The sequence below is a fragment of the Protopterus annectens genome, chromosome 13.part0 (assembly GCF_019279795.1).
Source record: "Protopterus annectens isolate FY-2018-M chromosome 13.part0, PAN1.0, whole genome shotgun sequence".
NCBI classification, from domain to species: Eukaryota; Metazoa; Chordata; order Ceratodontiformes; family Protopteridae; genus Protopterus; species Protopterus annectens.
The window spans coordinates 1,334,714,850-1,334,736,913 of NC_056747.1; the positions used below are offsets into that span (position 1 = coordinate 1,334,714,850).

The 22,064-nt window shown below is 41.4% G+C and overlaps 1 protein-coding gene across 1 annotated transcript in view; it reads left to right on the forward strand.

The window, feature by feature from the left end:
• CD79B (CD79b molecule) overlaps positions 1-22,064 on the forward strand; it is a 334,641-nt gene that overhangs the window by 277,663 nt on the left and 34,914 nt on the right. The gene's annotated exons all lie outside the window — the stretch shown is intronic.

A 22,064-nucleotide genomic window follows, 5' to 3' on the forward strand; every position in this document is an offset into this window, starting at 1 on the left:
AAATAACGGGTTGTGAAGTGACATCTTTTTGAATTTGAGCACCATCACAAACAAGTTTAATAAAGAAAGATCCAGAACTGGTCTCCAAGCATTTTCCTTCTTTGACACTAAAAACACCCTTGAATAAAACCCCTTTCCCACCTGGGAAGGGGAAACTGATTCTATCACTCCCAGGGACAGCATGTGATGAAGGACAGGTGGAAATAAAAGAGTCTTGTATGGACGATGAAGAATTACCCCTAGTAAGGATTTCCTCCCACTGCCATCTGTAACCTTGATGAATGATCTTCAGAACCCATTTGTTTGATGCCAAACAGAAAAATGGAGATTCAGACTTTCTGAAAGAAAAGTTTAGGAGGGGCGATTAAAGTGTCTTAAATAGTCATTCTGACTTATTGCACTGTCCTTGGTTTGGGGAGTTTACAGAATTCTTCTTTGCCCCCCGCCAGAAAAATTTTTCTAAATTGTCTTTTTAGCTGTACTTTGTTGAGACTGTTTATTTTGTTCCCTACCAAAACTGGATGAGGAGTTGGAGAATCCTGTGGAAAACTTGGAAAAGGAGGGCTAAAAAATCTTACAGATTCTCTGCATTTGCTTACCCCCTTCATCACACATTTTGATCACCTCTGCAACTGAGGGGCCAAAAACTAAATGTCTATCCAAAGGAGAAATTAAAATCTCGTTTTAGCATAAAAAGGAGGTTCTAAGAATGCAGCCAGGAAAACCTCCTCAAAACAACACCAGTGGCCATAGTCCTGCAAGAAATATCAAGTCATAAACATACTGTATACAATGACTAGTGACATGAACAACAGAAGAAAATAAATTATTTAAAGCAGATTTTTCCTCACAAGAAGAACCTGCAGACAAAGCATTCCTCATACTTTCACAATTAGTCAGAACAAGCATTAACACATGAGCCTGACAATTAAAAATTCTGAAAATAAAAGTTGCAGAAGTATATACTTTTTCCCATACTTATCAATAATCTTCCCATCCTTATGAGACAGAGCAGTATTGGATTAGTGTTTAGCAGCAAAAGGATTAAAGCTATAGCTGCTGGGTCAAGTTTGGGAAGAGTGTATAAAAACTTAAAAGACTGAGGAACTTTATACTTCCTATCTGCCTGCTGGCTGACTGCCAGGAAAACTGCAGGCACTATCAAACACATCCTTGAAAGCAGACAGAACAGGAGGAATGCACGTGGGTTCTGGAAATTCCTTCTGTAACAACTGATAGTATATTCCGAGGGACTGAGAAACGGTGTCAGAAAAAGAGAACTGACCAAAGAGAAAGTCAGAAACTGAACTCACCTATCAGAACGGATCAGAAATCTGAGGAGAAAAACCTGTATTTGTCCCTTCATCCTCCTGTCCAGATTCAGAATTTTGAATCTCTTCAGGAAAGGACATATCCCTCTTGTTTTTACCAGTAAGTGAAACCCCCTTCTTATATAGTGGTTACTGGTAAAAGCAAGAGGGATGCCTCCTTTCCTGAAGAGATTCATAATTCTGAATCTGGACAGGAGGATGAAGGGACAGATACAGATTTTTCTCCTCAGATTTCTGATCCATTCTGATAGGAGAGTTCAGTTTCTGACTCCCTCTTTGGTCAGTTCTCTTTGCCAGTTGGCTGGAGCCCCCCAATTCTAGCTTTAACCTTCTCATTCAGACTTCCCTTCTCTTCAAACACCCATCCCAGATACTTGAAGCTGTTTACCTGTTCCACTATCATCCCTTCTATCTCATATTCTCAGCTTCTTCTGATTTCCACCATTTGCTGCCATTGCAACATTTTTCTCACTACTCAGTTTTATCTCATGTGCCTTTGGTTTTGCATTCCATTTCCCTATCCTTTGCTGAAGTCCTTGCTCAGAGTCTGCCTGTCGTGCAACATTGTCTGCATACAGCAACTTTGTTCATCTGTCCCCCTCTGACCTATTTGCTAATATAGTCCATCACCAGTATGAACATCACTGGGCTCAGACCAGAACCCTGATGCACATCCACTCACATTGGGCACCCTCTCTGTAAGACCGAACACTGTTCATACTTGAGTTATTGGGTCCTTGTGCATAGCTTGCACTAAGTTTACCAATGTTTCTCAGACTTTGAACCACCACAGGACTGCCCATACCAGCTTTCTTGTGCCCTTGTCATGTTTTCTCTGTCTAGGAATGCCCATTTGGACTCTTTCCTAGTTTTTAGCTTCTTACCAACTATCTATTGTACTGCAAACATTGGGTCAGTTGTGCTACATCCTGATCTGAATCTAAACTGCTCATCTCCTATCTTACTTTCTATTACCCCGTGCATTCATTTATCAAACAACCTCTCCAGAACATTCCTAGAATGTGACAGGACTGTGATACCTCTGAACTGTCTGTGGTTTTGAATATCCCCGTTATTCTTGCACACTGGCACTAGAACGCTTATACTCCAGTCATCTGGGATATGCTTTTCTCTCCATACTGCAATGAGTACCAGTAGAAGCCATTTCTCCACTATCTCACCCAGCATCTTGATCATATCTGCTGTGACCTCATCTGACCCTGCTGCTTTTCCTGACTTCATTTTCCTTACTGCTGTTCTTACTTCTTCTAGGCTGGGCTCCTCTTCTTTCATCCTAAGCTGTGTCTGGTGCAGCAATACAGCGTCCGTGGAGTTTTCTTTATTCAGAAGCTGCTGGAAGTACTCCTTCCATCTGCCTTTGATGTCCTGTGGACTGGTGAGCAGGTCGTTGCTGGCATTCCTTATGAAGGGTGTATAACTATCTTCTTTATCTTTCTGTCTTTGTCTTGCATCCTGACAGAGTCTCTTTGTGCAATTTACCAAGTCATTTTCTAGAAGCTGGCAGAGTGCCTCTGACATCTTGTTCCTTTTCTACTGCATCTCCTCCCTTAGCCTCTTTACCACACAAGTATTTCATCTTAGCCTTGTCTGGTTTGTCTGTCTCCCACTTTTCTTGCACTCCTTCTTTCTTTTGATTACGTTCTGGACTTCTGCATTTCACCACCAGTTCTCCTGATGTACTTTATTTCCATACCTGACTCAATGCACATCTGTTCTGTAGTCGTAATACGTGCTGTTTTGATGTGCTGCTATTCTTCTTTAACTCCACCAATTTCCTCTTCTTCCTGAAGTGCTAGAGCCCTGAGTAATTCCTTGAACTGTTGTATTTCCTCTCCAGTCAGTTTTCAGGTCTTCATCCTGGTCTCTGTTGACCTGAGAGCCTTCATTGACCACTGTTTGTAGCTGATTGTGGCAATCACTGGTTTATGCTGTGGGCCAACTACTTCACTTAGGATGACTTTGCAATCGCTGATTCTACTGCAGTGCCCTTTCCTTACTAGGAGAAAGTCTTCCTGAATTGCATTTTGCTCGTAACAGTCTTTCTTGCAGAACCATGTGCTAGCCACCACCATGTCATTCTCTAGAGAAAAGTCTAGAACAGCTTGTTGTCCTTTATTCTTGTTGCCCCACCCATGTGGATCCAGGCAATCCTCATATCCTGTTCTATCTGTCAAGATGTGTGCATTCATTTCACCCATTATCAACACCAACTCCTGTAGTCCTGCTTTATCTAGTAGGCCCCTGACTGCTGTCTAAATGCACTCTTTTCTTTTCTATCACAACCCTCCTATGGGGCATAGGCTGAGGTTATGAATGCTGCCTTATCATAGGCTGAGATTATGAATACTGCCTATCACTGGCAAATACCCATAATTCCCATTTCTGATGACACTAGTCAACATGCTCAAATCACTTACAGCCTTGACACAATGTAGTCTGTGATCTGTGTTCACCTGTCTTGAGGATATTACTCACCACAAGTAGTGCTCAAGGTGCTTGGTCTCTGCAACTCTTCTCCCATAGGAATCATCTAGACTCTGTGCTGGTGCTGCAACTCCATTCCTGGATAGGTTTCATGTGGAAACACTCAGCATGTTTTTGGGAAATGGAAGGAACCCCACAGAGACACAGGGAGAATATCCAAATTCCATACAGGTATTGGTCAGAGGTCAGGATGGAATCTTGTACTTTGTGCATGGGATGTGAAGACCTTAACGATTATGCCATCTGAATTTGCCTAAAAATGGGACAATGGGGTTGGCTAAGGTTTTAGCCAATATATGGAAGTCTTGGGGGAGAGGTGCAAGACATGCTTGGAAAAGCTGTTTGAACAGTCTATCATCTCTTCCCAAGTTAATATACATTATACTCCTTTAGAATTACATCAGAAACTAAGCCAGCTATTAAAGTAATTTACCTTTTTATCACATTATGGCATCATGCTTAGTGATGCTGGAATACTACTCAGGGTTAGATTCATATCTTCCTCACACATATATTTTGACAGCTCCATTATGTCTGTCTTCATATAGTCCAGGGATGTACATCTCAAGTCATTCATATCCACATGTACAATGACTATGTCATATGTCTACTGGTGGTGCAGGGACTGTGTAATGTGGCAAGTCCTAGTGCATAACAGATGACTTATCATGACCTTTTCTTCGCACTGCCTGGTGAGTGGTGCATCTTCAGTCTCACTATGGAGTCACACATGACAACAATATCAGTACGTGTGGTGGTCTGCCTTATGGGCTTCAAGGCATGACCCACAGATGGCTGTTTCATAGTGGATGTTATCTCTGATATGTGTGTTTGTGAGGTTGCTAAGGGTACCTGTTTACTGACTTACATTTAGGACACGTTTGTGATTTATGTAGGCTACTTCTGAGAGCCTCAACACATATAGATCTATGGGTTTGGTCTGAGTTTTTCAGACTGGTTTAGAGTACTGTTGCAAGCAGGATGCTGACAACTTTGTTATTTGTAATGGCTTCATCTGAGAGCTTTGCTTCCAATAACATTATATAACTACTTCTCTCGTACACTGGGATGGATTGTTCAAATAGTAGGTGGCTGTCAGTGAACATAAGACAACTGCAACATTATCTCAAATGCCCATTTCAACCAAGCTGGCTAGACAGATATTTGGAAAGGGCTTATTATTAATTTATGTTGGTTAAAGTCAGACTGATTTTCTAAATCAAGCTGCTAAATCATATTTTCATAGCCTCAGCTTTCCCTTTTTCTGCTAATATTTTTATAAGATGCAATCAAGCTGATTACCCAATGGTGTTTTATAAACCATCATATCTGACATCATAATGCATATTGTCATCCAGAGCGTTAGTTTGAAATACAAAAAGTATTTAGTTGGTTGAACTCTGAACAATCCTGCTATCGAGCAGGGCTATGTTTCTGCTAATATGCACCTGATGTGCATTTACATTATGCTGGAATTTAATCTCTTTGATTAAAGGTCATGCTCCGTATGCCGCGGTGGTGCAGCGGTTAGCATTGTCACCTCACAGTAAGAGGATTTCCCATTTGATTCTCAGCTGGAGCGCCTTCTGTGTGGAATGTGCATGTCCTCCCTGCTGTTGAGTGACATTTAAAGACATGCAGGTAGGTGCATGCGTGAATGGGTGTGCCTTCTTTGAAGGTTGGGCGTCAGGCTGGCAACTTGGCACCGTAAAAAAATCCACTGACAATAATTAGCAAACCGGAGTTCCGCTATGGCGACCCCTAACCGGGAAAAGCCGAAAGACATTAGTATTAAAGGTCACGTTCCATTCCATAGCCAGTGCAAGTATATCACTAATAAATTCCCCAAGTAGTAAGTTTAAATAATCATATTTTACAGTGGCGAGGTTAATAGTTATAGACCATGACTGATGTTTTTGCTAACCACAGAAATTTTAGTTACTTGTACATAGCAAGCCTTCCATCACTCTGAACTGAAGTCAAAACCTGACTAATCTATTTCTGACACTTTTCAATTTGAACCAGTATCTTGTATGTATGTAATATTATATTTCAGATTGGATAGAAAGTATAGTTGTGCAAGTAAACATACCACATCAGTATATATTTGATCATTGCTGCAGTAGCTTTAGCTTTATGGGTTATAGCCTGCTACAGATTTAACAGCTGTCCAGGTTCCTAGGCTTCAAGGACACTATCTAATTGTCCAAACTGTTGTTCATCTCAAGCTGAGCTGATGAAAAAGAGTAGTTTGGATGCCTAGCCATTCAGAGATTTCATGCCAACTGAGAGAGGGAGGTTAGAACCCTGAAAAGGTCAATGATAGGAAACTAAAGTTATAAGTCTTCACCCTGACAACAAAAACATACAAAAATAATGGGGGGTGGATACTACAGCACTGATCATTCAAACATCTACTGTCATGGTAAGTTTACTTACACAGCTGTACTATGTTCATCGCATTGATCACAGCTGCAGTAGCCTTAGCTATATAGGTAGGCTAGCACAGTTTAGACTGACTGACAGGAGGAAAATTAAGGATCCAGGAGCCTTTGAAGAATGGTCCAATCAAAGCCTGTCCTAGACCTGGAGAAGGAATCTAGTTTGTAATGCTTTGTAAAGATATGTACAGAGGACCAAGCTGCTGTTTCTATGATACTTCTAGACTCCAACCATTTCCAAAAAGCCATAGGTAAAGCCAAGGCATTGGCAGAATGAGCTTTGACCCTGTCTGAAATTAACTTGTTGTGGGGGATATAACAAAAGGTGATAGCAAGAGACGACCACTTGAAAATAGTCTGCTTTGACACAGACTAAGTTTTAGTTTTGTCAAGATAGTACTTGAGCTGTCTGTGGATATCAAAGATGAGGACTATCCTTTCTCCCGTGTTTCTAAGTTCTGGAAAGAAGATAGAGGGATGGATGGCTTGGCTCAAAGTAAACTTGGATAACAGTTTAGGCATAAATGAAGGACTAGTTCTTAAGGAAACCCTATCTTTGTGGAAAATGAGATAAGGTTGACCCACCATAAGAGCATGCAGCTCAGATACTTTTCTTGCAGAGGCCAGAACAATCAGTAACACAGTTTTCCATGTTAAGAGCCTCAAGTTAACCTGATGAGCTGCTTCAAATAGGGCAAGAGCTAATTTTTTCCAAGACAAAATTAAGATCTCAAGGGGGAGCCATCTGTTTTCTATGAGGCCTGGTATTCAACACCCCCTGCATAATCATGTTCATACAAGATTACATTGAAAGGGGAGGATCCCTGGGCAGAGATGCTGAAATTGCTGAAAAATGAGCCCTGATGGAAGAGAAACACAGGACAGAGGAGAGAGAGGATATTACCTCACTCAAATAATGTAAAAACAGAGAAACACTAGCACTGAAAGGGTGTTGGTTCTTGTTTTGGCACATCCAGAAAATTGTTTCCATTTACTAATATATGATTTTCCAGTAGCAGGTTTCCTTGCCTCCTTAAATGTTTGCTGTACATCCTTGGGTAATAGGTACCTGACAGGTATTAATATTCTATCATTCAGGTAGTTAGTTGTAGTTGTTTGAGGTTGGGATGCATCAAACATCCCTTATTCTGTTTAAGTAGGCCAAACCTGTGCAAAAGCTTGTGGTAATTGCCCTCAGCCATTTCCAGTTGAAGGGAGAATCACTGTTGCCTGGGCCAGAAGGGAGTCACCACAATGATCTATCGAGTGTCCTTATGAATCTTCAGAATTACCCTGAAAATTGGTGGAAATGGTACAAAAGAATACAAGAGAATTCCTGGCCAAGGAAAAGAAAAATCATCTATTTTATAGGCCTTGCATGCGTGGAGGCCTGAAGAAGATTTCTTGTCAATTGATTGCTGTGAGTGGAGGAAAAAAGATCTATTTGAGGAGTTCCCCACAGCTGGATCAATTCCTGGAAAACACCTGATTCAATATCCATTTGTGAAGGTCAGTCCTGGTGCTGCTCAGCTTGTCTGTTACAAATGTTTGCTCTGATAGTTTGTAAGATACCTGTAGAGTGAAAGTGTGCTGAAAAGCTATACCCCAGGGTACCATGGCATGTCTGCACAGTGAGTAGGATCTGGTTCCTCCTTGTTTATGTACCACATCACTGTGGTGTTGTCTGTAAACATTTGTAATGGTCCTAGAGACTACAGATGATTGAAAGTGTTTGTGTGTTTTAGTTTGTCTTTCCTGTTGCAAACACTGTACACTTTTATCTCCACAGACAGTGTCCCCCTAGCAATGTCTAAGGCATCTGTTATTACAGACTGTGCTGGACTTCGAAGGGAAATTGGAGACTTCAATTCTGATAGAATTGTGGTCTCTCCACCAAATAATCTCCCTTCTCACAAACCCCAAAACTGAAATCTGGAATGTCAGGAGATGCTGATGTTGAGACCACATAGACTTCAGGTATCACCAATTTTTTTTTCAAGTGGAGTCTTGCCAAAGGAATCATGAGAATAACAGATACCACGAGACCTAGAATACTGGAAATCAATGGACTGAGACAGCAGTCTGAATGAAAAACTTAAGAGTAGATCTAGATACAGATCTACTTTTTTTCCTGTGGAAGGAAAAAACTCTCTAAACTGAGGTATCCAGGAGACACGCCAGGAAAACAATGATGTGAGAAGGAGTTAAACAAGACTTTTGTATGTTCTTCTGGAACCCAGTGTGTGAAGGAGGTATCTTGGCCAAATGAAACATTCCTTGCACTTTGAAAAAAGTCTCTTCAAAGCTAGGCAAGTTGTCTTAATAAGGAAAATGTGAATTCTCTGCAATCTGCAATAGGCTATCACAGGAGCTAGACACTTTGTAAATACCTTTAGAGTAGTGGATAGCCCAAAGGGTAATGCAGATAACTGATAGTGTGATCCAAACACAGAAAACTGTAAGAAACGTCTGAAATCTAGAGCTACAGGAATATGACGATAATTATCTTGTAGATCTACAGCCACCAGAAAACTCAAATGGAGAATGAGAGGTAAAAAGTCATAAACATTTTGAATTGGGCAATATCAGAAATTGGTTTAGAAAGAAAAGATCATACATAACTGGTCTCCATCAACCTTTTTTCTTTGGCACCAGAAGGATTCTTGAATTAAACCCTTCTAGTTGCGGAGGACAGACCACTCCTATCATCCCTAAGTCAACAGGTGCTGAATAAGAGTATAGCAAAGAGGAATTTAAACTGTCAAGTGAAGGAGAAAGCCATGAAAAGGAGGTGAGACTCCCACTGACATCTGTAACCATGATGAATTGCCTTCAGAACCCATTTGTCTGAAATGATTTGTTGCCAGAGAGAAAGAAATGGAGGTTCAGACTTTATGGAAGGATTAAAGGTTTGCCAGGATGGCAAGATGAAGGGGAATCTTGTCAATTGTCGTTCAAACTTATTCAACTGTCCTTTGTTCTCAGGGCTTCCTCCTTTCTTTTTGGAACCTCCTATCATTGGTTTTAAATATTTCCTTAACAGAAGCTTGCTGTGTTTGCGTTTTTGTCATATGAAAAAAAGTTAGAGATTATCATCAACCTCCTTGACAAACTTGAAGTAGGAAGGATGAAAATGTTGAGAAATTCTTTGAATCAGTTTACCTCTCTCATCACACTTTTAACATCTGCAGCAGATGGGCCAAAAGCTAACTTTCTCTGTCTAAGGGAGAATTGAAAATTTTAGCTTTAATGGCCTCGGGAAGATTTTGAGTATGTGAGTGAGCAAACCTGTTAATAACAGTTCCGATGTCAGCAGCCCTGGAAGGGGCATCGCCTGACTCATAAACACATTTCAACCAGGGTGCAGCCACTTGAGAAACAAAAGCAATCAAATTACACAAGTAAATTCTTTTCTCAGAAGATGAAACAGATACCATCATATTCCTCATGTTCTCAAAAGAGGCAAGCATAAACAATTGAGAATTCTAAAAATAAGTGTTGCAGAAGAATGTACTTTTTCCAAATCTATTAAAAGCTTTCTCATCTTTGTCAGAAAGGGAGGAATTCATATTAATCAGATGGTTAGCAGTAGCTGGGTTCACCAGAGAAATAAATGCTGGGTCTGATCTGGGATTAGTATATAAAAAGTTATATAAGCTTGAGGAACATGAAACTGTCCATCTGTTTTCTTGTTGGCAATAGGCTGGCTGTCAGACAATTTGCAGGCTGTAAAAAATACATCATCCAAAGCTAAAAGAATAGGAGGAGTTGGAGTAGGTTCAGCAAAATCTAACTGCAATAAATCGTAATAGTTCTTCTGAGGAATAATTCATTCTGGAAATAATTTCAGAAAAAGAGAATCCTGCAAAGAGACTAACAGAGTCCACACTCTCCTCTGAATCTGAATCAGAAACCTGAGGAGTAAGTAAAAGCAAGTGAACTTACCGCAACAGTAGATTTTTGAAGGATCACTGCTGCAGTAATCTTAGCTATATGGGTTACATCTTGCAAGCATATAACAGCAGGTCAGCTTCCAAAGCTTCAGAGCACCTTCCACATATCCAAACTCTCAGGCAGTTCGAGCTGAGCTGACTAATTTGGGTGAAAAACCCTTTAGAGCTTTTCTGCCAACAGAGAGAGGGAGGCTGAGCCCAGAAAGGACAAGGATAAAAACAACAAAGTATAAATCTCCACATCCTCACATAAAAAGCGCACCAAAAAACAAGGAGGTGGAGAGAGGGAGCAGCTACTGCAGCAGTGATCATTTAAATATCTATTGTTAAGGTAAGTTTACTTGCACAGTTGAATTAATTACACCATATTGATCACTGCAGCAGTAGCCTTACCTATATGCCAAGATTAGCAATTAACTAGTTTTGGGAGGTGGAAGGAGAAGAGACCAGGAGCCACTGAAGAATGGTCCTAGCCAAGCTTGATCTAAAACAAGTGAAATAATTGAGCTTATAGTGCTGTGCAAAAGTATTTGCAGAGGACCAAGTAGCAGTTTCTAGAATCCATCTAAAACTCATCCTTTCCAAAAGCCATAGATAAAGCCAAGGCCCTGGTAGAGTGCATCTTGACTCTGCTTAGAATAGTCTTGTTACAGTAAGTATAACAAAACATAATAGCCTTAGACAACCATTTGGAAATAGTCTATTTTGACAGAGGTTGTCCATTCTTCTTACCTTCACAAGAAATAAACAACTGATCCGAAGATCTGAAAAATTTTATTCTGTCAAGATGCTACTGGAGTTGTCTGTAGACATCCAAGATATGGAGTTTCTTTTTTCCCTTATTTTTAGATTTTGGAAAGAAAATGGGGAAATGGATATTTTGGCTTAAAATAAACTCTGATACCACTTTAGGCGTAAAAGGATTAGTTCTCAAAGAAACCTGTCCCTATGGAAAATGAGATAGGGTTAATCACTATATGAGCTTACGAGTCAGATACCCTTCTTGCAGAAGTCAGGTCAATCAGTAAAACTGTTTGTCATTTTAAGAACCTCAACTCAGACAGAGTTACAGTTCCAAAAATCTCAAGTGGGCAAACACTTGAACAAGGTATCGGGTAAGCACGGTGGGTGCGGAGGAAAGGACAAAAAGTAAAAAGTCAATTGAAAGTGGGAATTTGTGACTTGAAATTTGAGAATTTCATGTGATTCTTGTGAGTAGAAATATGGCAATAAATGTCCTTCACATTCAAGGGTACCATAAAATCACCTGGCATTAAAAAATAAAAGTGAATGGTTGACATTGTGAACTTTTTCTAATTGTGAATATGATGAAATCAGTTAGATTCAAAATGAGCTCCTATTGCTCTTTCTTCACTGAAATCACAAAATCACTTGTATAGAAGCATACCACTAAATTATACTAACATTTACAGAATTTCCAGATTTTTGTCACATTTTTGACCTGTTACTCATAAAATTGTGTTTTTCTGGCAAATCATTGCCAAATCTTTGAGTACTGAAGTCAATAAATAATGCCAGGCATTTGAGATTCAGCCTTCATACCCTTCAGAACATAAATGCTAATGACAAACCTGTTATTCTATCAACTTTCTAAGTTTGTAACAGCAATATTTAAAAATTGTCCCTCTTTTGGGCCTTTGTCCCACCATTATTTATGGCTTTGTCCAGATTTCTTGCTCTAAGAGGTGGAGAGCAATGGACAGAAGCACTTTCCAATCTTAATTGCTGGTACAAACTGAATGATCTGAGAGTTCAAAATTTAGTTAAGAGAAGAGCTGACTAAATTTGATCTCTTGAAGTGTTGGGATTGGTACTTGGAACAACAGGAGAACAGACCTCATTTGTACAACCCACTGTAAGTATCTGTCTTATGCAGAGGTCTTTTTTATAACATGCCAGTTGGCAGAAAACAGGCAAAACCTTCCTCCCGGAGGTTGGTGGGTCACACATACTACTCAATGTTTAAGTGCAAAACAGCTGAACAAAGCCAAAACTAATGGGGAGACAAAGGCCCATAATCAGGAATAGATTTTGAATACTGATCTTATAAACTTATAAAACTACCAGAATAACAGGTTTTGTGTTAGCATGCATTTTTGAAGGCTATGAATTCTGAAACTCAAATGCATGTCTTTATTTAATGAAGTCAATACTCAATGATTTCTCAGAAAAAATAAAAATGATGTACTTACCATAACACTAGATACATGTCATATTCTTTCATCCATATCAATCTTTGGGTATTTATATCTGATCAGATCCAAGAGCTGGTAACCTTGAAATCTTCAACTCTAAGGATTGGCCTTCTCTCCCAACTTTATATCAACAAACCATGAGCAAAGGAAAGGATTCTCTTTAAGAAACCAAGATGGTTCTGAAACCAGGCCTCGGACTGGTCTGCTAGATCTACTCCTATTCCTGTTATAGGTGAAAAAAGGAAGGGGAATTGGATTAGGGATGGCTGAAACAGAATGGAAGAAGACAACACAGTAAGTCCATAACATTCATATCCTATGTTGTCTTATCCATCTGCCTCAGCCTTTGGGACAGACTCTCAAGCCATTTATCTGTGTGGCTCTTGGAGAAAATGTTCTGCAGTATGGCAGCACAGAAGGCTGATTTGGATTGAGGCTGAATATCCAGCGTGTAGCATAGCTCTCAACTGTCCAGATTTTCACAGAATGTCCAGATTTTTGTGTCACATTTTTGGTCTGTTCCTCAGAAAATTTGCGCTTTTCTGGGAAATCACTGAAGATTGAAGACATTAAATAATGGTATTTATTTGAGTTTCTGACTTCATATCCTCCAACTTCAAGCTGGCAATGGGGGTTTTATTCTGACCCACATTAAAATTGGAAATGGCTGCTAATTGAAATTTAATATTAGAATAACCGAGCCCAGAAAGAAACAGCCCATACCAACACAATTTCTGTTGTTATTTATTGACATTTGATTACCAGGAAAGTCTGACTTAGTCCATTTCCAGCAGAGGCCCAGGAAGAAAAACTCCAAATTTTTATAAAACATTTTAAGAACAATCATTTTACAAATTTCAAGAATAAAACAAAAACATCTGCAGTTTAAATAATTATAACAAATTAGACATAATATAAAACATTGGTTAAGAATTAACATGTTATATGACAATCATTTAATATTTACAGAAATTTTAGACAGTTTGTAGGGAAATTACAGGTAAATGTTTCTACTACAAACAGGAACTGCAAAATGAAGTGAGGGAAAAACAGGCGTATGGTATATTTAGAGAGAAAGTCAGAGAAGAAAATTAGATAGCAGTAAGGAAGTAAGTGAAGAAGGGAGTGTAAGGAGGTATAAGGAATGAATAGGTACTTGTTCACATTTAGGGATATTCCCCGGGATTCATGAAGCTCGGCGCAAGGCCGGCGTAAGGCTTGCGCCGGTGCATGGAATAGGTAGCGCCATATGCATATTAATGAGAGTGCACTGGAACCACAGACACGTGCGTAGTGTACGTGAGCGAGCCCAGGTAGGATACGTCTGGAGGCGTGTCTAAGCCGGCATGAGGTGAGCAACCTAATGTGCTGACGCCACGGTCCGCCCATAATAGTAATGGCAGCAGCCGGGTCCCGTGCAGAATGAAACGCACGTAGAGTATGCAACATAGTACCCGTCCCAAATTAACGGAGAAGCAAATACAAGCCACGAAGGCTTAAGTGTACCCGTCCAAGGAGCAAAGGATACGCATAAGACCGCGTTTGTCCCGCAATGCACCGTCAGTGCCTACACTCAGAGAAGGTGTACAGCAGCATGTCAGCACGCCGCACCGACATAGGAGCAGCGACTAAGGTCACCACCTGTCCCACTTTGGTTGGGGCAGTCTCACGATGGACAGTTGTGTCCCGAGAAAACGTATTACAAATGGCAGATGTGCTAAGATTGTAGGACACAATGATATCCCGTATTTAATGTAATGGTAGCATGAATTGGTAATTTCTGTAACAGAAATACCGAAATGACACAAGAAACAGAATAAGCAAGCAAATTGCCACAACAATAGGCTTGTATTTAGGCAAACAAGTGAAGTTCTATGCCATATAGTGACCGTGTGTATGTGTCGGCCTGTAAAGTCAGATATGAGTCCCGGAAATATCCCAGATTGGAAACTGGAAAAGGTGGCAACCCCAGTAGCGACATGGGCATAGTCACCAGGGTTACCTGCTGTCCCAATGTGCCATGGACAGTCCCTGATTGGACAGTCGTGTCCCTGCAACAATCGGAAAAATGGAAAATGACCTCAGATCCCCTGCCAAAACAATTCCATAATATACATGTAATAGTAGCATAAAACATATACATTACTCTATGAAACACAGACATGGCATAAGAAAATGAATAAGGAACCCAAATGCTTACATAATAAACATAGTATGGCAAACAAGTGAAGTTCTGTCAACTGCACTAGCCGTGGGTATGTGTAGACCTGCAAATTACGAAGTGTCCACATAACATGCCCCACTATGGGCATTGGAAAAGGTGCCAACCATAATGGTCACAAGCAGTAGTGAGAGTACATAGCCGGGTAGCTGTGTTGACATAACAACAGTAAGGAAGCAAGATACCTCAAACACAGGCAAACATGTGCATAGCAACATATCCCACACCCAGCAACGTCTCCGTTGCATACACTGGATGGCGTATGTTGAAGTGTAATATCCAGAAGCAGAACCCATGCATTCGGATGTACTACACAATAGCCTCATTGTACATGTCAGTCCCACCCATGTACACCTTTGCACCCTAACCTGCTAGCATCCGTGTGCAGCTATACACCCACACACAATGTGCATACCTGAAATGTGGTAAGATGTTTGTGTTAGGCAATGCCACGCAGGCAATCATTACCCACATGTCACCAACCCATCGCAGGTACAGATATGTAAATGGCTGCATGTGAATGTGTCTGCAGAATGTGTACATCCATTATGTAGTATGTACCCGTCAAACCATATAGGTTTGCATACGACACGGTGCACATAACTGTACACATGTGGACAAGTCGGGTTGTTGGACCACCGCATCGATGATTATCTATGCAGTGCAGTTGATCACATATAGCGGAACACGTGCCTACCAAACAGGACGACCTAACAGGGTGCTACAGGCAAAGAAGGGGAAGGTGGGACATCACATGTGGAGAGTAGCGTTGCCGGACGGACAAATACACACGGTCAAGGTAAAGGACAGAACAACATGCATATGGCCGGATGGATGTTGTTCGAAAAATATATATAGAAACACATATGAAGTGCCAGTTTACACTCTAAATACTATATAATGCATTGAATTGTACCATACAATATGGCAGTAGAACTAAGCCTGCATGTAATTGGTGAAGCTAAGCTGTAGTGTGATGGAATTCCGAACCTGGCAGTAATCAGTACAGCAGGCTTATGTCTGTCAGCATTAATTATTTGCTGGGTTACAGAACAATAAATGTATGTACATGCATAACATCACCCCTTCCCCTGAGGAGGATGGCCTTGTGAGCTCTATCGAAGATAACAGTACAACTCCTTACCAGAGAGACAAAGCAACGTATTAAGAAATTAACTGACTACTGTATCGGAACAGTCTAGGGTCCTTGAAACAGCTACAATCACAGAAGGACACTGTAATTTACAAGGTGCCTTGCAAGGCCATGTTATTCTCATGGGAAAACATTTTAAAAGCACGACCCCAGCACCCACGTATGTATAGACTATTGTGGACCATAGTGATGGAAATGCCCTGTGACCGACCACGTCAGTAAGGTGGGCAAAAGCTGATTGTAAACACTATATAAAGAAACTGCTTACTGTATAGAGTCAGACAAAACTCTCATACTTGGACTGTATATTATTTAGCCTGCCTGTGTACACTACTAAAACCTTCTGAACCCGAGCCTCCTGTGTTATTGACTGTCACTTAGAAAAGCCTACTGATAACTACAGTCTGGTTGTAACAACTTATTTGACATTGTGATCCTTGTAATCCGGAATTCCCTTTGTAAGCTACAGGTCAGAGTGCATGGCTGGTTAGACATCTACGCAGGAGAATTTGCCTAAATGGTTCTTCTTGAATGAAAAGACCTCCGACTGAATTGTTGTGTGTAAAGAGGCTCTTTACTGTCTGATCTGTGGCTGAAAAGCGGAAAACTGGATCCCAAGAAGAAATCGTGCAGCCTTAAACAGGAGGCTCAGGTAAGGAGTGTTTGCCTCTTTGTCTCTATTGTAGATCAGGGACCAGACTACATTGTGTTTCTGTTAACAGTTGTGATAGCGGCTCGAAGACCTATCCAAATACTGTTAAATCTGAACATAGGTCAGGGGAACACACAGCAGAGTAAATAGTCATTGTAGATGCTACAGTGGATACAGGGAAGGAGACACCACGTGGTATGAGAGAAGGGTACATAGCAGTCGTGTAGAGGATATGGGAGATTAGTGAGCAAACAGATCATGTGATCCGCGTTTGACGGGTGACGTGAAGTATATGCAATCGCAGACAGCACATAATGTGAGTTATACAGCAAAATGGGGTAATAAATATGACATTGATGGTATATTACACAAAATATCGTTACTGAAACATTGTAATCCCTGAAAATGTGATGCACATGTTCCAGGGTAAACACCTGTTCCACCCTGAGAGGGACAGTCCCTCTTTGGCCAGCTGTGTCCTGTAAACAAACCGAACAAATGGCAAATGTCCTGATATCTCAGGACAAACATTTCCCAGATATCTATCAAAATGGTAGCATAAAACAGTAAATTTGTATCTGGAACAGCAAAATATCATAATAAACAGAATAAGCAACTGAAATGCTACAACAATTGGTCGCTCTCCTGGCAAAAAGTGAAATCCTGTCCTATGTACTGGCCGTGGGTATGCTTTTTCCTGGAAAATCACACGTTCCGAACACTAATGTCCCACATTGTGCATTTGAAAAGGTGGCAGCCCTAAGATGTGCAGGCGACAAAACAGCGACAATTGGGTATCCGTCATGCACATAGGTGGATTGAGGTAGTGAACCGAAGGGAACAGAACACTACAAATGGCTAAGCATCATACGTACACAGAGAAGATCATAATACAGTGGTACCGATAGCCCCCCCCCCACAACCCCCTGCCACCTCCGATACCACATCCAGGATATGAAGCGGGAGGGCAGGCTAGTCCCCACGTTATCCTGTGGCAACACAGGTAGCACAACGAACAAATGTAACAGAAGCTATTGAAACCACATCCCGAACACGTAACATACCTAGGGACACCGGAGTAAGAAGACAGTCACTAAAACAGAGTGAGGATATCTGTCAATTAATTGAAGTACCGAACCCTCATGCAGGACAGGAAGGCCAGGACCCAACCCCGTGGCGTATAGACCGTGGACACCAGAAGATATCTGTAAAGTCATAGAGGGAATTCCCCATCCACAAAGTAATCGCTATTCACCATGCAATACCCTGTATCTTCTGATCGGAAACCAAAGGAATGGCGGATGGTACAGTATGTACAAGCTGTAAATCATGTAAGAATACGTAGGGTAGCGATGGTGCCAGACCCACACACTATATTCAATGCTATGAACACGCCACAGAAGTATCTTACCGTGGTACATATAAGCTATGCTTCCTTTGCAATACCTATACATCCACATAGTCCGTATTGCTTTGCATGTACAGTCAGGGTGACAGATACAGCCATACCCGGCTATCGCGGGGATACTGTGAAAGTACAACGATATCCCCACAGGAGATGGCTAGCTACATTCCGGTGTTAACTCCACCCGGGGCCAGTCAAGTTCCACTTTATGTGGATGATATTCTGCTTGCGGCCCCTACCCAGCAGCAATGTATGGAAGATACAATAGCATTATCGAGATATTCAGCAGAACAGGGACATAAAGTAAGCAAGCATAAATTGCAACTACAGAGAATACAGGTCAATTACCTGGCATATGTGGTATCCAAGTAGGGTAGAACATCACATGACAATAGGAAGGTAGCAATATCATAAGCACCCAAGCCAACTAACAAGAAGGGAATGAAGTCCTGTCTGGGCCACCTAACATTTGTCAAAGCTGGATACCAAACAATGCTTTGGAATCCGCTGTATTGTTTGCCTTAATCTTTAATACATCTATGGCAGCACAACAGATACTACACTGGATTACAGTAGCAGAAACAGCGTTCTGCAGACTAGAACGATTGATAGCTTCAACAGCTGTAGTAGGTCTCCTGAATAATCATAACACATGTTGTCAGACCGTAGATTGTAAGCGGAGATATATGACGTCAGTCTTGATGCAACAGCAGGGAAGTAAGCAATGCTACATAGCTTACTACTCATTGCAGTTGGACACTGTGGCATGGTCAGTGCCACATTGTGTACAGGCAGTTGTTGTAGCACCCATGGCAGTACAGGCCACGGCCGTAATGTTACTAGACCACCCTCTCACTGTGAGAATGTCTCATGCAGTTGCGATCAGTCTGCTGCAAGAGAAGATAGCATTCCTGACCCGTGCTAGACATTTGTCTTGTTCGACCATACCACTGAGTCAACCTCATATGGTGATTGAATGTTGTACAACATGAAACCTATCAACGTCACGTCCGACACCTGTGTATGGCACACCACACAGTTGCCTATACGAAATGGATTAAATAACTACACACAGACATGATATCACTGATATACCCTGTGATGATGCAGAGGTGACAGTTAATGTGTACGGATCATGTAGACAGAGTCCTACAGGAACGAATCAAGTAGGTTATGCAGTAGTTATTGATAATGAGATTGTAGACGGCCAAACCCTGCAGCATAACGTGTCTGCTCAAGCAGCAGAATAGATAGCTTTAACACGTGCTCGTACTGTAGCGGAAAACTGATGTGTGGACATATGTCCCGATAGTCAGTATGTTGTCTGTACAGTGCATGTTCATGAGCAGCAGTGGAAGAATAGGGGAATGATAACATCCACCGGTAAACCGATTAATCATGCGCAATCGATCTTGAATGCATTAGACACCATTCAGTTACCCACTAAAGTAGGTAATTGTAAATGTGCAGGTCATAGAAAGCAACAGGATAATAGTAGGAAAGGTAAGGCATGAGCTCATGCATCTGCAAAACAAGCAGCCTCACAGTTGGAAAGTGTTTGTGTGAATGAGGAATGACAAACCTCAGACAGTTTAGATGTAGAAACTGTACAAACAATGCAAACAGCAACTACGAAAGCAGAAAAGCCGACGTGGTTATGACGAGGAGCAATCCTTGAACACGGACTGCACATATCCACAGTGAGAAAGCCAATATTAACGTCTAATGTATTCATATATGCGGCTTTGTGGAGCCATGGGTAGAGACATGTCTCAACAGGGGGGATGGTACATTTGGTTAACAGAATACCCCTAACATACGGAATTACGAACCACATACAAACATCATGAGCAGCGTGTCACATTTGCAGTAGATATCATGCACAGGGAGCATTTAAACCGAAGGGAGTGAGTTTACCTACACCACCATAACCGTTCCGTACTATTTGTATAGAGTTCATACATCTGCATAAATGTGAAGGGAACAAATACTGTTTAGCGATTACACATATATATAATCAAAATGGCTAGAAGCATTCCCAACCATGAATCCGGATGCAGCAGGAGTGGCAAAGGTGCCAGTAAAATAAAGTATCCCTAGATCTGGCATGCTGTAAAGAAGCTACAGTGACAATAGAACACAAGTAGTGAACCATACAATCACGCAACCTGGGGATTATTTTGTATTTCCATGAATGTAACTTGCATGTACAACCCACAGTCAGCATGACTGCTGGCGCCGTAAAATGGGATCCCGATAAATAAGTAGAGGAGGTTGGTGGGTGACATCCAGACGAGTTACATGTGCTGTCTACCTCTAGCATTGCTGAGCATGACAACAGTTCCAAATGTAAAGTGCTGCACCCACGTCGAAGTAGTATGTGGAATGGCATATCATGTGCCAGAGTGGAAAGCTGTCATGCCTGCAGAGCCGGAGGTCGATGGCTCATTAGCAGGTGACATGAGCGGATTGTTAACCAATAACACTGTTCCCCAGTGAAAGTCTTTTACAGATAAAGAGCAAACGAAGACGGACGCATAGCTGACACCAGTATCCTGTGTGTATGTCACTGTTATCCAAAGAACATTATTGCCAAGTGGACATTGCGAAGGTCTGTACCGGGTACTGTTGGCAACGCCTACTGCAGTAAAGTTTGCAGAGAGGTCGTCCTGGGTCCACCTCACATTTCTCAAACCGGTAAAGGATATCAAGTCTGATTGACATCTTGTAGCTGATATACCATAGAGCCTGAATCACCCGGGCAAGACTGTATAACAATACAAAGCAACCCCAAAGACATTTTGTTTGCTGTCCTAATGATTATACACCTATTAACCATGTTTGTGTTTACTTTACATTTGCTGGGACCTTACCTGCATATAACTACACGGATACAAATACTGATACGTGATGAACTGGCCACAGAGTGTCTTCCACACTCCAACAAATACCTAGGCATGACGCGTGTGCATCGACAGACTATGAACCCTTTAAATTGCTGTGTTTGTACTGCCATACCTACATCATATGGAGGACTTCCGATGCATGCTGTCCCCTTGGGGATAGATTGAGACTTGTGGATATTTACACTTTGATACAGGTTCTGTGAGATCACAGGACAACGTGGCACTGTACTTACCTGTTACACAAAAAGGAATTGTATGTTATCATAAACATGATACAATTTCAGTTGGTGGGAGTATTTGTAACATAACTGTGTCTTACGAATGTCATATAACAGCCAAAGATCACAGTACAACTTGTAGCACCATTCATTATTTGTATTGAAACATCATGAGAACAATGTGGAAGGATGTGCAGAAACATCCTGAAGTGTGTAAACAGTCCTCTGTTAGAGACAGGAAAATGTTACATGCAGAGTCAACCCGCATCAGTAGTAAAGTAGAATATTGTTACGTTGTTTGTGGGAAAAAAGCATATCAATGGTTACCTGGGAATTGGTCCGGCAGTGGTTATTTGGGTTATCTGGCTCCAGTCACATGACATACTGCACAAATGCCTCTGGGTGCGAAACGAACTATAACACATATAGCTCGAAGAACTGGGAACACAGTCGAGAAACATACTAATCTAGTGTGTGAAATGGAACCTGTTCTGACATCCCAGTCTTCTGCAAGAGATACAGGAATATCGATTCATATGGACTTGAGTGACAGCGTCATAACCTGGGCTGGAACACACCCAGCTTGTGGAGTAGTGAAATCAATCAGGGAACAGAGGAAGTTATCAAAACCTGTCGGAGGAATGATGAATGTGACTTTCCGCTCTTGAACGTGTGACTGATGAACTGGATGCAATGAGAACTGTTGTGTCACAAAATGTAATAGCGCACGACTGCACCGTGGCGCCGTGAATTGGTACGTGCGCGCTTATTAAAGAAGATCGCTGTGTCCAACTACCACATGAAAAGACCAAAGTCAACGGCCACCTACAGGTAATACAGCAGGCGTCATCCATGGCGTAACCAGGCCCAAACCCACTGACGAACCATTTCCACAAACCATCTGGTGGATGGGGTCAGTCATACTGAATATCATGATTGCCATTTGTGTTGTTCTGCTCATATTGGGAGCATGTGTCTATTGCGGGATACTTTGCATGTAAGTATTAGTCAGGGACACTGGCGACATATCTGTACCCGAGACTATGTATCAAGACCTGTAGTG